Below are 6,083 nucleotides of genomic sequence, written 5' to 3'. Positions count from 1 at the left end.
TTATCAGAGTAGATAGATGCTTCATACCGAATTTGGTGTAATTCGAAATTCATTTGAGGCTTCATTTAGCCATATCATCAAAACAGGGCCCTGCGGGGGCCGGGATCCAAGCGAAAAACAAGCGAAATTTGTTATTTTGGATAAATTGCAAAATGTCAAATTCTGATTTTACAGTCCTAATGTGTTTAGCAGCATGTCATCATGCCTCATACTGCATTTCATCATCATTTGATTCAATTTGAATTTCAAAATCTCAATTTTACCAAGTTTTCCTTCAAAAAACCCTGATTTTAAAGGTATAACTTTAATATTAAGGGTATTTTGGTCATTTTGACCCCAATTTCGAATTTTAAACTATTTTCTACTGAATTTCTTGCATTTTCATCATTTCAAATATCAAGGAAGCATGATAATAGGGTTTATGTCCAATTAAATCCAATAATTTCAGAATATTATTGGAAAATCTTGGGAAAACCCACATATTTGAACTAACCCCATTTCAAGTTTGGCAGAGACACTCAAAAGAAGGAGATGAAATCTGCAATTTCATTTTATTTCCTTTATTTAGTGATGTAATAATGCAAATTTTGGAATAAGGGATTTAATTTTCTGCTTAGATTAGGATGCATATCATATACTTTGAATTTATGCAAAATCCTGTTTATGTGATTCATGCACATTATTTCAAAAGCACTATGGATGTACACGAATGGCATGTGCACCAACTCTTAGGGAGTTGATAGACTCGGTGGAATCCATATTTACGGCCCTAGTCGGAATATGGACGAGACCCAGATCCATCATCTTTCTACTAGTCACATTGAGCCTACACTCTTGGGCTATCTTAAAATGCACATCATATTTCCAATATTTGCAAAGTATTGTGCATTAAATCAACTAAACTCTGAACATATTCATGGCCACAGTCAGAATATGTGAAGGATTTATTTTGACTTAATACACATTTTTCCAACAAATTTCTTAGAAAATCTTCCAAAATGCATTCATTCACTCATATCATTTGCATCATGAAATCCTTGGTTTTCCCATGATTTTCTTAAGAAAACTTCATTCTCAAAGAAATCGATTTCTCAAGAAAATATGAGTATTTTCCAAAATCGGTTTTCCCAAGTTAAGTGTTCACAGTTTTCCATGGAAACTAGTCTCTCAAGAAATTTCTAAGTTGGATTTCCAAAATCAAAGTTTTCCCTCGATTTTCCTTGGAAAATGTTATTTTCTTAAGATTTTCAAAAGGAGTCTTCCAACCTTTCTCGAGAATAAAAAATCAATTTTCAAAGGGGTTTAAGGCTAAGATTCCCAGGATTTCAATTTCCCAAGTTCAGTTTTTCTTCTCAAATGAGTTTTCCTATAAATTTTCCATCATTTTCCTAAGAAAATCCTCAAAGTCAGAGTTTTCCTGAGAAGTGTTTTCCTTTTTCAAATATTCACATTTTCTAAAGAATCACTTCTATTTTCCCGGGATTTTCAACCATTCATGATTTTCCCACAACTTTATGAACTTTCCCGAGATTTCAAATCTTTTCCATCTGAGTTTTCTTGAGAAATTGATTTCTATCATTTGCCTTAGAACTATTTCCAACTCCAAAGCATTTTCCAAGCATGCATCATATTTTTCAACTTATATTTTCCAAAATCTCATAGCACATGCCTGAATTCTCTGTGCATTTAGGATAGAACACAATTTCGATAATTTCACTAAGTCAAGCACAATTTTGGTCCTTGGTTTGATTACCCCTGTTAAAGGCGGTAGGAACGGTCGAACCTCGTACCGAGAGGTCGAGCCCCATCCCATGGATTTTCCCGCAATTTTCAAAATGGAGGCGATTATTTCAAAAACAATTTCCGTAATCCGGTCAAGTTTGAATCGCGAAAGCGTTTCCCTCTCTCTCCCGCAAGGAAGGGATGACAGGAAAAATTTTGCGACGATAACAGATTCAGATTTCCAAAATCTAATTTCAGGTAGGCTTCCAGATTTCGGATTCATTTTCATCTTGGATTCCAGACTTCGGATCCAATTCTATCTAGGATTCCAGATTTCAAATCCAGTTCCATCTTCAGTTCCTATCTCCAAAACCATTTTCAAATCTATTTCTCAAATCCAAATTCAAATTCAATTACTGTTTTAGATTCTGAATTCAAAAATTCCTTTTTCAAAATCGATTCTTGAAAATCGATCCAAATTCAAAGTTTATCTTGACTTTAAAATTTCATTCTTACTTCAAAATTCTAAATTCAAAATCCAATTTTCCTCTTCATCTTCTTCCATTTCAAAATCCATTTTCCAAACTATGATTATTTCAAGACTTAGAATTTCAAAGTCTCTTCTTCCAGATCCATTGCTCAAAGCTCTAAGTTAGATTCAAAGTCTAACTTTTTCAAATCAACTTCAACCTTTTGAATCATTTCTCCAAGTATCTTCAAAATCACTTGGAAAATCCCCAGATTTTTAATTTATTCTTCTCAAAAGCATACATTTCTGCATTTGCATTTACACAAGCTTGATTCTTTGTGCATTCTAGACTTAGAATAATTTCTTAGACAATATTAAGGCAAAGCAAAAAGGCATAAATTCGTTCCTTGGTTCAATTACCCCTGGTAAAGGCGTCAGGAACGGTCAAACCTCGTACTGACGAGCGAATCCCGTCTCCCAATTTTTTCCGCAAATATTTCAAAAAAAAATGGAGGCGAGTAATCTTTCAAAATCTTTTCAAAATTAAGGTCAAGTGAGACCTTCGCAAAAGAGTTCCTCTCTCTTCTTTCTTTTGTTTTCTCTTTTCTCTTCTCTCTTCCTTTCTGTATTTTATTTTTCCATTTCAAAAAGGGGAAAATAGAGGTTAAAAAGGAAAAGAGAAGGAAGAGAGAGAAACCAAGAGAGGAAAAATTTTGCGATGATCACAACGATCGAATGATTGTTGACACTCTGGTCCCCATTCGAACTTCACTCCTTTTCTAAGTAAATGATTAAAAGGCTCGCATCTCATTGTCAAGTTAGATATAAATCGCCGGATTGATTGCCTGAAGGCTACACAATTCTTTAAGATTAGTTGGGGGCGGCATATCAATGATGGCCTTTGCTTTAGTTGGGTCTACTTCTATTCCCTTTTTGCTAACCAGAAAACCCAACAGTTTATCTAATTCAACTCCGAAAACGCACTTCTGAGGGTTGAGTCTCAGCTTATAGAGAATGAGTCGTTTAAATACTTGATCAAGAGCTTCAATGTGATCTTTTTCCTCTTTGGATTTTACGAGGATATCATCGACATACGCATCCATGATTTTGCGTATTTGATCATGAAAAATGATGACCATTGCTCGTTGATATATTGCTTCAGCATTCTTGAGTCCAAATGGCATAACGGTATAACAAAAAGTGCCCCAAGGCGTAGTGAAGGAAGTTTTTGATTGGTCGCGGGCGGCCAACTTAATCTGATTATAGCCGAAGTATCCATCCATAAAGGAGAACATTGCTGTCCTGCCGTGCTGTTGATCAAAAGATCGATATTTGGAAGTGGATAATCATCCTTAGGAGTTGCTTTATTGAGATCTCTGAAGTCAATGCAGATCCTTACTTTGCCATTTTTCTTTGGAACGACGACAATATTGGCTAACCAATCTGGGTAGTCAATAGTTTGGATGAACCCTACTTTGAGTAAATCTTTGAGTCCTTCTTTGACTTGTTGTTCTATTCTTAGATCCATTTTTCTCAGTTTCTGCTTGACTGGCTTAACACCTGACTTCAAAATGAGGCGATGCTCGACCAATTTAGGATCTAGGCCCGACATATCTTCATATGTCCATGCAAATACTTCTTCATGTTGTCTGAGAAAATTGGTGAGCCTTTTCTTCTCTTCCAAACTCAGACTGGTGCCAATTTTGAGAATCTTGGGATTGTCTTCTGAACCGATGTTGACATCCTTAGTCGGATCTTGGACTAGAATGGATGGTTCATCCTGCTTTTGAACTGAGGAAAATTCTGGAAATTCTTGAAGAGACTGATCAAATTCCGCATACTTATCTGACTGCTTTGTAAATTTGCCATCTTTTGTGCTGGCTTTGACTCGGTGAATTTCTGCCGACTTCTAGAAAGCCTTTGGATTGAGAACGAGCTTCTTGATTGCTCGGGAATGTATTCTGAAATTTGGAGAAGAAACTTGATTCAGGGAAATCGCCCATCATAATACAAATAGCATTTGAAAAGAGTCATGAATGAAATTGTAAAATGAGGAGATAGAGTAAGGAGATAGATGGCATCCAGATAGACAAAGAAACTTGAAATTTTAATGATTTTAAATTGATCAAAGACATTGATAGAATGAGACATTTATTTTGAAAAGAATAGAAAGGAAATAAAAAAAAATGATTCTCAATGTGCCCCTTTAACAAAAACAGTCTTTTTTGGTGAGCTTTTGCCAAAAAATCCTAGTCCTGCTCTGTGATGATGATGCTCCGAAATCATTGGTTCAATGCGACCATCTTCATTTTTTCCAAGCCTTTGAAAGGCTGGTAACCATGCTTCAGAAGCAGATCAAACCCTTTCTTCACTTTTATGAACTGGGGAAACAACGGGTGATCTCTGAGAGTGTTGTAGTCGAGTCGTCCTCCGATCTTGAAGAACTGAGGACATCTCCATTGGGTCATGGCCATGGGATGCATGGATGGCTCTGGTGTCGGGAGTATTTCTAGACTCTCTTTGAGACTGACTTCTTCTCTTTCCCTGATACTAGGGATATCTGCGGTGAATGCGGGTCTAGGGATCATGGGCTGCGGGAGCCTTTCTTCTGGGTCCTCTCCCAATACAATTGTGTTCATCCCACCTTTGAACCACTTTATACACTGATGAAGAGTGGAAGGCACTCCATTTGTATGGTGGATCCAAGGTCTTCCGAGAAGCAGATTATAGGTGGGTGGCACGTTGACCACATGAAAGAGCACCGAATGCACTGAGTAATTGATGAACACTTCTAAGAAGATCTTTCCTTTTGCCGTTTGACCATGATTGTCAAATCCATATATGGTAATTGGATCTGGAATATACTCTTTTTCTTTGATGCCTAGCGCCTTTGCTGTCATCTCGGGACATATATTGAGGCTGCTGCCTCCATCGACCAACACATGGGGTATTGTCATTCCCCTTGCTCGAACAACGATATACAAGGCATTGTTATGGAAAGTGTGAGGCTTTGGAAGGTCTTCATCTGAGAAGATGATTGGCGCATTTGTCATGGCTGAATTTACAATTTGAGCCATGTCTTCATGCGTGATACTAGGCTTAACTTTAATATTTCTAAGTAGATCATTCAGTACTTGTTGGTGCTTGCAAGAGTTTTTAGCTAAGTCCAAAATTGAAACATTGGACAAAGCAATTAATGGCTTTTGAGTTGACATTTCTCTCTTTTCCGGCATGGGATTGATGAACTGATTAAGGAATTCAGGAATTCCTTTTACTTTCTTAGGGGATGTCCTTATAGGTTCTTCAGATACTTTCAGCTTGCCAAATGCTGAAATTATATTCATCTTCTTAATGGTTGGGGGTGCTTGCCGTAGCAGCAAAACCTAGTGTTAAATTTGCAGATCTTGAATGGAACACGGTTTGATGTGTTCTTGAGGCTGGAACGACTGTTCAGTGATCACTGTTGTGGTGTGCGGAGGAAATGGTTGATTTAGAATGTCCATCTTCTCATCTTCTTCTCCTTCCACTAAGAGATTCTTCTCTATGTAGTCCTGGACAATATTTTTGAGAACAAAGCAGTTCTCAGTGTTATATCCCACTGTCCGATGGAACTTGCAGAATTGGTCTTTCCACTTCTCCATTGGCACAGGGGGATCAGCGAGTCTAGGCAACTTGATCATCTCTTTTGATAGCATATACTCAAGCACCTCTTCGAGTGATTGGTCAAGAGGGGTGAATTTTCTGTTGTAGCTCCATCCTTCATGCCTAACTTTCTGCTTTAGTTCTGGCTCTGGCTAAAACTTGTTGTATTGGGGAGCAGGCTTTCCCTTCGGCTTGCCCTTGGAATTGCTAGCACCATAGCAATAGTCTTTCTTCTGTTCTTTATAGTGAT

The sequence above is a fragment of the Nuphar pumila genome, chromosome 9, assembly GCF_984573655.1.
Source record: "Nuphar pumila chromosome 9, dmNupPumi1.hap1.1, whole genome shotgun sequence".
Lineage (NCBI taxonomy): Eukaryota > Viridiplantae > Streptophyta > Magnoliopsida > Nymphaeales > Nymphaeaceae > Nuphar > Nuphar pumila.
The sequence above is the reverse complement of the archived record's forward strand: the minus strand, read 5'-3'. Positions refer to the sequence as shown.